Raw genomic sequence first — 12,866 nt, forward strand, 5'->3', positions numbered from 1 at the left:
ACACAACCCAAACATGTAGAATGGAAGAGACGACGTTCTGGTCTGTCCCGTACCCGTCTCGTACCAGTTCCGTACCCGTCCCGTACCCGTCTTGGACCCGACATGGACTCATATTCAATTATTATCACCATTATCTCTTAATATGCCGAGTTGCTAGTGTTTTCTTGCGTGTCTCGTGTGTGTGTGTGTGGTAAGTCCATTACAATCCCCTTAAGTGCGCATGCTTGAGTTGTTATTAGTGGTATATAGGCTTAGATAGGATGTGACTCAGCCTTCCAGGCCGGGAGCCAATACTCACGTTATTGTATGGAACATTTCCGACACATAATTGAAAATAAAAAGTTCAGCCGTGGCGCCCCAATCACACGCCTGCCTTCCTGCAGTCGTGTTCCGCCTTCCATCACTAAACATTGTCCACGTTATCATCACACAAACGTCCTCTGAGAGAAGTGCTGACATTGTACTTGTTGACGCAGGTAGACGCAAGGTCTGCGTCACGGTACACCAAGAATACAACAACACAGGTAGATATAACTCTTAGGTTAATTAAATCGATCCACTTAACTCTAACAGTCTTCTAAGAACTCTGCGTCTCACAAAAGCGACTCGTGTGAGTCTTCTATGTAATTCCTCCTCGAAATGCATGATATTTCTATTGGTTTTGTTGATACGTTCTGTATAACCCACGACACAAGCACGCTTCCCGACACACTTTTGTTTAGTAGTTCTCCTAAACCAACCAGTTCCGAGACGTCAGGTATAATCTACAGCAGTGTCATGCGGGGGATCATTATTGGTTCACAGAATAAGGTAAAGTTAACATTGATGATTGTAAAGTATCTGCAACTTGCTAAACGGGTAGTGGAGTGTAACAGCCAAGTGTGTACTTATCTAGTTGTACTTACCTAGTTGTGTTTGCGGGGGTTGAGCTCTGGCTCTTTGGTCCCGCCTCTCAACTGTCAATCCTCTGGTGTACAGATTCCTGAGCCTACTGGGCTCTATCATATCTACACTTGAAACTGTGTATGGAGTCAGCCTCCACCACATCACTTCCTAGTGCATTCCATCTGTTAACTACTCTGACACTGAAAACACAAGAACAAGGGAACACCTGTGTCCCCTTGTTCGCGTACCACCCGTGTTAAACAGTTTATCTTTATCTACCCTGTCAATTCCTCTGAGATTTTTATAGGTAGTGATCATGTCTCCCCTTACTCTTCTGTCTTCCAGTGTCGTAAGGTGCATTTCCCGCAGCCTTTCCTCATAACTCATGCCTCTTAGTTCCGGGACTAGCCTAGTGGCATACCTCTGAACTTTCTCAAGCTTCGCCTTGTGCTTGACTAGGTACGGGCTCCATGCTGGGGCCGCATACTCCAGGACTGGTCTTACATATGTAATTTCAACTCTGTATTTCAATTTTATATTATATTATATTTCAAATCAACCCTGTATTTAATTGGGTAAATTGTACAGTTATCTTATTCCTAGTTGGTGTAATTGGGCAGATTTGGAACCTGATCATCCAGAAATTACTTTGGGTAAATTGGGAAACATCTTTCTCATCCCCCCATTGCATAAATTATAATTTGAGTGCCTTGCGGCGGCCAAGTGGTTTAAATGCTTCACTAATTCTGTTCCAGAAGTAAAAATGTTATAAGTAATTTCTAGCTCGGATATTTCGCCTGCTCTGAGAGTGTGTGTGGAGACCCCACCAACCAACTCTTTACAGATTTACCAACCAACAGACTTACTAACCTGCTCACTCATCAACCAAACATCCTAGTGACTCCTCAACCAACCTATCCACCAACCCGCCCACCACCTAGAAGCAGCCAGAAGCCAGGTCCATTAATTTAACCCGTCTTTTACCGTAAGGACGAGGAAGCAGCAAGAAGCCGGATTCTTAATTCAGACCCGTGTTGTAGCGTCAAGAAGTTTGTCTGAAGGAATAAAAGTATCGCGGGGAAGTTGATGCGGCTGGTGAGGCGGGGTGGGGGGGGTGGTGGGGGGGGGAGATGAGGTGGGTGGGGTTGTGAGGCGGTGGAGGGTGGGGGTGAGGCCGGGGGGGGGGAGCTGCTACATGAGGCACTTGGCTCTAGGAGCATATGAGACTGTTTTATGATGTAGGGAAACTATTCCAAATCCCCCCGGCCTCCTCCCCCAACCACCAACCTTTCCTAACAGGTCCCCGCATGCTCACCCGCAGCCTCTACTCTTAAGACCGCAGGACACACACACATTGCACTCTCCCATCTCATACTACACCCTCCACCCCCCACCCTACACCCCCACCACCCACCCTACACCCCCACCACCCACCCTACACCCCCCACCACCCACCCAACACCCCCCACCACCCACCCTACACCCCCCACCACCCACCCTACACCCCCACCACCCACCCTACACCCTACGCCCTTCCCGCTAAACATACACCATCCCCTCACAAGCACATGCCATACAAGCTCCCCCTCAATACACTTTATAACATACGAGGGGAAGAAGTGTTGTACCGGTGACCGAGTGAGAGCTACAGCAGCACCACCACTCACCACAGCAGACATATGAGCACCTTGTGTGTAACACCTCTGGACCCCTGACCTCGGGGGACTCAGGTCAAGGGTCGGAAGAGTGTAGAGCAGTGACCTCAGCGCCATTGCTCTACACTCTCCTCACATGACTTCACTAACTGCCAGTCTTGAACATCAGTCGGCGTCCGCTGGTCCCTCTCCCTTCCCTTCCATCACCATCACCTTCCCACATTGTAACGACCGTTAAATTCCAAGTGTTTTTGCCTCACCATAAGTGTACGAACCTAAACCGATTTACCTACGAAGGCTCCCCCTGGCCTACCTTCTCCTGATCCTTGCCACAGAGAGAGAACTAGAGGGCACGCTGTCTCCATAACACTGTACTGAGGTGAGTCCGGTGGTCGAGGTGGTCACGTCACACCTCATACACCTGCTCACCCACTAACAGTCTCACTGGCTTACTCCGTACTCCGTAAAAATGTCTAACTGGGGAGTAGATGTTACCTATTGACACGCCCTCAACTCCTCTGATACTCCTTGTGCTGGTTGAACAAGTTTTATACCATATCTTGACACCTCCCCTCTCACCCCCCCCACACACACTTCTCACCCCACACACCCCCTCTCACCCCACACCAACCCCTCTCTCACCCCACACACCCCCTCTCACCCCCACCCCTCTCTCACCCCACACCAACCCCTCTCTCACCCCACACACCCCCACCCCCTCTCACCCTCACCCATGGGACTGAGTGAACTTTAAATTCAGGTTCGAGTTGTCAGTTATGACATTTTTGCCGCGCCGCTGCCACACGTGTTTTTAATGACTGGATACAAAAATTTGTTGTCAGTTATAATTCCTGCCGCTGTATTGGCCTTTGTGCCCTTTCCCACCTCCTCGCAGCAGCGTTCTGTAATATAAATATAAATATATATAAAGCGAGACATACAGCTGGTGAAATTATCTGAATGCTTCAGAAGGTGGCAACTGTGAAGAGTCTTTCAGTTAACCCGCAAACATTTTCAAATTCTTTTGTGGTATTATGCGACTCTATGTACTAACTGGCAGAGTTGCCATGCCAATTAGCTGGATTCGTTTTGTTTATTGTTTAGTGGAGCTCTTTGCTCATTGCAGATATATGGGAATACAAAATATCCAATTTGAACTCTAGTCAGAAGTCAACGGACTCGAACACAGTGTGTGAAGGCCCGCGTCACCTGACTACCGCTGTGGCGGGAAATGAATACTTTTGTTATCATTACAACTATATTTAAAGTCCTTAATAAAAATATAATTAAAGATATCAGTTGTTTGTTACCCAAACTAGAATACCCTAAGGTTCTCATAATACTGAACTTGCCTATAGGAGTGATAGAGGATATATATATTTCTCTTTTATTCTTAAAAGGGGTACCACCTCTGGTGCAAGTGTAGGGACCCATAGCCTCGGAGAAGAAAATAAAGAGTACTCAGAGAAGACCTTGTGGATCCTCACTGAACACTGATATTTTCTTCTCCTACCACCAATATTCCCTATTCTTTTTGTATGTGTGTATATATCTATCTCACTTTATTTTAATATTTCATTACACAAAAAGGGTTACAACATTGGATACATGCAGGGTACAAGGCTACTTGTCACAGGTTGTAGAGTTCCTCCAGCTCCTCAGATAGCGGGCAGGAACCATGGATGCAGTGAGTATTTCCTCTCTGGATCGCCACACTAAGGCGCTGAAAGAGGAAACTGGCAGCTCTAGGGTCTCTAGTTGTTTCAACTAGACCCCAACTCCTTCAAAAACCTAGCTGCACTTTTACCCCAGGCACCAAGTGTCTCTGAGGCAATGGGGACAAAATTGTAGTGGTGATCAAAATCTCTGTATTTACGTGACTTGGCTGCTTCCCGGTGATTGGCAGCTCCTCCTGCTTGTGTAGCACTGAAGTGAACATAGGTGTTGGCTAAAGTTGAAACGCAAGTTTGGTTCCACACAACTGTCTACCATTCTTCCAGGGGTTCACCGTGATCCCGTCTGGGCAACCGACAGGCTCATCAGAGTTGTGGGGCATTAGGTAACGGGGCTCTCTCTCTGCTGGACAACCGGCTGTAGTAAGGCTTCTCTTGATAAAGTCGTTAACCTCGCCGTATCTTGCATGCCATCCTCCTGTCCTTTAGCAGAAAAGGCCATGCCGTCCGTACCTGTTGGCCACTGCCTCGCCGCAAATACACCTGTGTTCGGTGTGGATTGGGGCAGCGAGGCGGAGAGCCACGACAATTCGGAGGGCCTGCGGTGTGAGACGGGTGCCAGTTGCTGACATTGGGGTTGCTAATAGGAAGTCCCCTGCATGGGGAGCTGCTACAGCTCTTAGTCAGGCAGTGTCATGTGGTGTTGTCGCAGCTTCTAGCAATGTCGCAGCTTCTTGGTCGGCAATGGGGCGATCCCAGCTGGATTGCTTATGGGCTTCAGAAGGCAGTGGTTGGGGTGCTGGTCCTGCGAGAGAGACCCATTAGGTTGTACCGTGTGTGAAGCTGGGATCATGTACCCCTGCCTGTTGAACTAGGTGCTCAGGTAGGATTTCCTTCACCAAGTTGTCAGACGCCACTGAGGAGGACAGGAACGCTGGTACAGCAATTTGTGTTGCTGTGCGCTCGCCAAGGCCCCCGAGTCTGACAGGAAGGGAGGCCTGTTTCCACTGTGAGTCGCTGAGAGAAAGGTTGAGTGCTTTTTCTAGCATTGATTTCAGAAGGCTGTCGTACCTTCTAATTTAATATTATTGAAAGATGGCGAACATCTAAGAAAGTAGGTCAGCCTGGGGAGGGACAAGCATCTGGTGATGAGGTAAAGTGCATCATGAGCATCAATGTCTTCAATCCTCTCGTTCATCCTCTTCAGGTCAGTGATCTTCTTACCAAGGACCCCGTCGATGGCATTCCTCCCAAGAGGAGCACCTAGGAGTGTGCTGTCCTCAGGGTTGGTTGTATGAATGTCAGGCAAAACAACCTTTATTTGCTCTATTATGTGCTGGTTGGTGGAGGTTATTTCGCACTTGGAAGAGTTCAGTGTGAGGCCTAGGCTTGCTCCTTGCTCCTGGATTATTCTTATGTCGTCCAAGAGTGAGGCTGGGGAGCCGGCTAGAGTACCATCGTCCAAAAACCAAATGTTGAGCTCACTGGACAGGTTATCGGTGACTTCCTTGATGACTAGGCAGAAAAGAAAGGGAGCAAGGGGGTCACCCTGTTGGACACCTTCTTGTGATTCAATTTCATGTTCCCCAAAAAGCAGAGTTAGATTCTTGCTGTAGCATGAGTTTACTAACGGGTAGAGGGAAGGAAAAAAGCGATGAACCGCACTGAGTACTGCATCCCTTCTTACCAGATTGAAAGCATTTTTAAAATCAGTTTTATCAGTTTTTTATCTGTAATTTTGGTAATGTAAGCTCTAGCTGCATGAGCTGCTGCCTCACACCCTTGGGTTATGCCAAACCCGAGCTGTTTTGGCTTCAGCATGTCTGCTGCTGCCTTGCTAACTGTTCTAGCAGCAGCCTTAGCGACGAGACGCCGGAGTGAATTGTCCACAGCAATCGGTCTGATTCCTCTATCCATTTTCCTCATGGCACAGAGAGTAGCGTCAGTATGGTCTCTGGTATGTTGCCAGCTAGACATGTGTTGGAGAATAGAGTTAGCTCTACCAGGAGGTCCTGTGCAATGTCTCCCAGTGCTGGGTTAAGCCTTTGTTTGCTGTGGTTGGGTCTTAGTCCTGTGAACCCGCCTGCTGATCCTGGTGGGAAGGATAAAGCTGCTTTTTGCACCATGGATTCGACCACACATACGGGCTCTGCTCTGGTGACACCGACTAGTGGTATACTGTCATCATATGGAGCTCTGGGTGGGTGTTTTTCTCTCAAGGCTTGTGCTGTTTTGGCGTGGCAACTGTGTCTTCACTGGTGATGACTCTGATCGCTTCTACTGTGTTGCCTTCTTATTTTCTTGCTGACTGTTGCTCTGATTTTGCGTGCCTCGGTTCTGTTGTTAATAACTTTCTTGCGGTGGGTGTCTTTGGCACGGGTGGGGAGGGCCCCTGATTGTCCTCTCTAGGAAAACTATGAGAGGACAACCAGGGGCCAATATACATTTATATATATATTTAAAACTATGAGAGGACAACCAAGGGCCAATATACATTTATATATATATTTAAAACTATGAGAGGACAACCAGAAGCCAATATATATTTATATATATATTTAAAACTATGAGAGGACAACCCAATATATATTTTTTGTTACAAAAGAGGTTACAGGAAAAAAGACAATGTAGCAGGTTCCCCAGCTGACGCCAGCTGACAGTCTCACCACATATCCTCCTCCCTGTCATACGTAAGACCGCGTCCAAGTAAATTTGCATCCGAGAAAATAGTGAAAGAAAAACGTGAAACATTATGTTGGGCGAGCTGAGGAGTATGTAAATGACCTCTTGAGAGCTGCATGGCACCTTACTCCAACCATCTTGAGATTCTTGTGGGACTTACACGACGTCATCTCCCACGTCCAGCTGATGTCACCAGGTTGGCGTTTAAAGCTTCCAGCTGATGTCACCAGGTTGGCGTTTAAAGCTTCCAGCTGATGTCACCATGTGGGTATTAAAAGTTCGTCTGACAGCTTGAACGGTCTAATGTAATAACATTTTTCTTAGTTGGCAAAAAACAGCAAATGTGCTTGGACAAATGATCATAATTAAGTCTTGTAGTCCACCAGATTATCTTCCCTCACCACCACCATAACCACAACCATCTTGCCAAGAGTGACACCATTCCCATCGTCACCTGCCAAGAGTGACACCATTCCCATCGTCACCTGCCAAGAGTGACACCATTCCCATTGTCACCTGCCAACAGTGACACCATTCCCATTGTCACCTGCCAACAGTGACACCATTCCCATTGTCACCTGCCAAGAGTGACACCATTCCCATCGTCACCTGCCAAGAGTGACACCATTCCCACAACTGCTGGCCCTGTAACCCAACGCTAGGAAGTTTGGGCAAGTTACATGCACTGTTTCCAAGTTGGGGAGCCGGGACGACTACTTCTGTACATGCAGATGGAGGGTCGGAGGGAAAAAGAAGGATAGAAACTGAGTATGGAAGAAAGGAAAATTGAGAGAGAGAGAGAGAGAGTTCTCTCTCTCTCTCTCTCTCTCTCTCTCTCTCTCTCTCTCTCTCTCTCTCTCTCTCTCTCTCTCTCTCTCTCTCTCTCTTATTCGTCTTTTTTAACTTAACTAACACTTGGGATCTCAAGGTTTGTCCTAGAAATTAAATATTTAATATATTTATTGTAAGATTTTCATTCGTAATAAGCTTTAGTGTTAAATTACAGTCACGGACCCAACTGTTTGTCAAAGTTCTCATTTAATCGGTTGACTTGATTTCAAGCTGACGTCGAGGTAATATGCCAAAATGCTGAGCAGACAGGACCAGAGCCTAACCCGAGAAATTTGCCCCTGAACGAGCAGCACCCATAATTAGTAGACAGACGAGAAACGAGTTTCAGACAATATATTCACAGAAAGAATTGAGTTTAAAATTAAGCCGCGAATAAAAATTCAGATGGATTTACAATCAAGGCAAATTAAATGAGGGAATGGAATCATTCGCAGAATACCAACAAAATTGCACACCCGGTACAGAAACTGTTTATAGGCTTAACAAATACAGTATTCAACTTACCACATGGTAAAGAGAGAGAGAGAAGGGGAGACATGAGTGACCCTTTTGACACGGAAGGATTAGAGATTGAAGGAGATAGTATTCACAGGCTCTGAAGGGTTCTGCGACTAATGAACAAATCCACAAGGGCCGTGACGAGGATTCGAACCTGCGTCCGGGAGCATCCCAGACACTGCCTTAATTGCCTGCCCACTGTCTGTAGTTACTATATGAGTACTGGAACACTTGATGATATATTGGACTTGTATCCAAGATTGACCATGTAATATATCAATCATACAATATATATATATATATATATATATATATATATATATATATATATATATATATATATATATATATATATATATATATATATATATATATATATATATATATATCATGTAACTATATAACCTGATCTTGTAAAAGCACCTTCATCACCTTCAGTGATTAAGTGCTTAATTGCACACTAGTTTCTTTATCAGCTATCTCACCCTGTCAGAGTAAATGAGACAAATGTATGTGAATGCATGTGTGTGTGTGTGTATATGTATGTATGTATATGTGTGTGTGCGTGTATATGTATGTATATGTGTGTGTGTGTGCATGTATATGTATGGGTATAAAGTATATATGGAAGCTGATCAGAATTACATTTCACCTTTGTGAATGTACATTAATGACACTATGTAAAAGACACATCTAACACTTTATGTAGGGCGTACGTAAACCTGTGTATCTATGTATATACGTATGTAGGTTAGCTTAGCATTTTAAAAGCACCGAATCACCTTCTGTGGTTGATTGTTCAATAAACCCTTGAACTGTATGTTTAACACTTCTCTAACCCTGTCCATGGAGGACAGAAGAAAATGTATATATGCTGGTTAGCATTGTAAATGTGTGGCCACGTCTGTGGTAGAAAATAATAATAATAAAAAATAAAAAAATAAATAACTGCCTTAATCGACTGAGCTACGACAGGGTTAAAAGAGTTGAAACCGAAGTTCTACATCACGTTATCACGTTGATGCATCACGTTAGTGTGATCTGTGTGTGTAATGGTTCTGCGACTATATTGTAGGTACTATAACAATCTTAGAACTAAACATAATAGTAACAGTGATATATTATACTATACAAAATTACCAACTGTCCTAACAGTAGTTCAGCATGACCAAAATGATAAGTATAATCATCATAGAAAAGGCTGCATTAATTGAAAGTAGAACACTTGACACTCATGAGTGTCAAGTTCCATTGATACTCATGAGTGACCTCACTCATGGCAAGATATATTGGAAAAACAGAGCTTTATACAGTTACCTTAGACTGTATGAAGGGTTATATGGTTTGCGTCAAGAGCTAGCTATGTGGTACAAAAATTGACATCTCACATGATGGTTAATTATACAGGATCTTGTGATCTGTAGCCTGTACTGTTAAACTTTGATTTTTTTTCTTTATTAACACGTTTAGGTATACCCGAATTTATGGAGCTACCCTAGAGTATATGAAGGGGGGGTACAAATTGTGTCTAGAAATAGCTACGAAATACTAAAATGCCCCACCGCACAGGATGCTTTTTTTATTATTATTAATATATTAGGTACATCTGCATTAGTGCAGCTACCCTAGACTATATGAAGTGGAGTACAGTGTGTCAAAAAAGCTAACTAGGTGATGCTATAAAATCCCCATCACACAGGATGGTTAGTCATACAGAGGCACGTGATAAGCGGTCTGCACTGGCAGACTCCGGATGCATTTTGAGAATATCATCAACACAAGAGTGAATAAGGTAGCAGTGGTAATACAAGTCCCCATCTCGCAGGATGGTTAGTCATACAGAGTCATGTGTTTAGTAGCCTGCACTGGCAAATTTTGGGTACACTGTGAGGATATCTTCAAGAATACGAGAGTGAATAAAGTAATTGCAAAGCTCCAGGTACCTCATGCCAACTGGTCTGAAAGGTCTAATAACTGGGCATTCAGTGATGTAGTGCGGGAGATCGTGCCGTAGTTCCTGCTCACAGAGTTTGCAACTGGAGTGCTCAGGATTGGGAGATCCGTCACCTGCAGCCACCTGCCACAGGTAACGGTAACCCAACCTGATCCTTGCAACCACTGTGTCGCACAGTCTAGTGGACGTTTTGTGCTGTCCATAGATGTAGGTTTCAGATCTGAACAAATCATAGTTTTTTATACTAGTACTTTCAGGTCGTTGGGAGTCAGTAAGTTCTTTCCTATCAGATCTGAATGTTTGGACCAATACAGCTTTGACAGCAGAGATGGGGATACCTAGATCTAATTCAACTTCATCTTTGTTACACGCTAATTTGGCTGCAATGTCTGTCTCATTATGATGGGTTATATTTATGTGTGAAGGTATCCATACAAAGGAGATTCGAGACCCTTTACTCTGTGCAGCAATTAGGTCATTTATAATTGGGAGTATGAGGTTCTTGCTGTGGATCTTCCAAGAGAAGTTTTCGATTGCTTGAAGAGCAGACTTTGAATCGCAGAATATTATTCCTCCAATGTTTTTTAATGTACTGGTAGCTAAGTGTAATGCTGCTAGTTCTGCTTGTGTGGAGGTCAGCCAGTTGTTTAACCTGACACTGACAGTCTTTGTGCAAATATTATTTCTATAAAACCTACATGCTGCTGCAGTCCGTCCAGTAGAAGACTGGACTGAGCCGTCGGTGTAGACACAGTGCTCGTGAGATCTTAAACTCTCGATGGAGGAGGCAATTGTTTCAAGTGTGACAGCTTTGAGAAGAGAAAGATTCTCATTATCTTTCTTGGTGACAGGTGTGTATGATACCTGAATGGTGGGGTACAGATAAAGAGGAATATCAGAGACAGGTAGATTGCACTTAAAAGGAATGTTAAGTTTAATGAGATTGTAAGCATTGTTGCTCAGCCAATTATCATAAAAGGAGTGAGTTGTTATGTCGGCACCAGTCAAAAGGGTGTTAACAGCACTAAATAATTTGTCTCTGAGCAATGCAGGAGATGTAGGATCTCTCATGACTTTAAGGCAAAAGGTAGTGTTAACTTGCATTATTCTCTCTAGTATGGTTGGAAGCTTCAGTTCTTCCCTCATGTTGATGATTCTTGTGCATCTTGGGGCACCAAGAATTATCCTCATGGCCTCATTCTGTACTACTTCAAGTTTGTCCAACACAGAGGAGGGGAAATTAATTAAGTGCAGAGCATTATAATCAACGAGAGATCTAACAAACATCATATAGAATAGTCTAGCATATTTAATATTGATACCAATATTCTTACCAGTAAGTGTTCTCAATGGTTTTAGTCTTTCTTTTAACCTACGGTGTAGATCGTTTACAATGTCACTGTTAATACCAACTTCAAGGTATTTGTGCTGCCTACACGTTTCAATGTTCTGGTTCATGTCCCTATAACTTTCAAGGTCAACAGCCAAAGGATGCTTTTTTTTTTTTATTAACATATTAGGTACATCTGCATTAGTGCAGCTACCCTAGACTATATGAAGTGGAGTGCAGTGTGTCAAAAAAGCTAACTAGGTGATGCTAAAAAATCCCCATCACACAGGATGGTTAGTCATACAGAGGCATGTGATAAGCGGTCTGCACTGGCAGACTCCGGATGCATTTTGAGGATATCAACAACACAAGATTGAATAAGGTAGCAGTGATAATACAAGTCCCCATCTCGCAGGATGGTTAGTCATACAGAGCCATGTGTTTAATAGCCTGCACTGGCAAATTTTGGGTATACTGTGAGGATATCTTCAAGAATACGAGAGTGAATAAAGTAATTGCAAAGCTCCAGGTACCTCATGCCAACTGGTCTGAAAGGTCTAATAACTGGGCATTCAGTGATGTAGTGCGGGAGATCATGCCGTAGTTCCTGCTCACAGAGTTTGCAACTGGAGTGCTCAGGATTGGGAGACCCGTCACCTGCAGCCACCTGCCACAGGTAACGGTAACCCAACCTGATCCTTGCAACCACTGTGTCGCACAGTCTAGTGGACGTTTTGTGCTGTCCATAGATGTAGGTTTCAGATCTGAACAAATCATAGTTTTTATACTAGTACTTTCAGGTCGTTGGGAGTCAGTAAGTTCTTTCTTATCAGATCTGAATGTTTGGACCAATACAGTTTTGCCAAAGGATGCATCACAACTCTTTGTTCATAAATCTACGGATACATTCTGCCAGGTTTCACTTAATTGGAGCATGTTGTGTAACGGGGCACAACGTGTTATCGACTGTACGCAACAAAACCACAAAAATAGTTTGTATAAGCTTTTCCAGAAAACAAACCAATTTGTCTGGGTCACTTCCTTTATAGCAATCCCCTCCAATTATTTCTCATCTTTCACATACTTCTTGAAAGTCTCTCTTCCCTTCATTTCATTTTATTCCCAACATTTTCCTTCTGCCCTCATCTATTTTTCAGTCTTTTCTCCCTGAATGGCTCACTTTCTTTTGCCTTACCTCTATTCCCATTTTCCCTCTATATGTTTATGTTTCTTTCTGTATGTCTATATGTTTTTTGTGTATGTTTTGGCACTTATTAGTTGGCCGTTTGGCACTTATTAGTTGGCCGTTTGGCACTTATTAGTTGGCCGTTTGGCAC

At 44.1% G+C, this 12,866-nt stretch overlaps 1 protein-coding gene across 1 annotated transcript in view; it reads left to right on the top strand.

Moving 5' to 3' along the window:
- LOC123764074 (uncharacterized) overlaps positions 1 to 12,866 on the top strand; it is a 165,105-nt gene that overhangs the window by 32,397 nt on the left and 119,842 nt on the right. The gene's annotated exons all lie outside the window — the stretch shown is intronic.

The sequence above is a fragment of the Procambarus clarkii genome, chromosome 23, assembly GCF_040958095.1.
Source record: "Procambarus clarkii isolate CNS0578487 chromosome 23, FALCON_Pclarkii_2.0, whole genome shotgun sequence".
In the NCBI taxonomy this organism is placed as follows: Eukaryota; Metazoa; Arthropoda; class Malacostraca; order Decapoda; family Cambaridae; genus Procambarus; species Procambarus clarkii.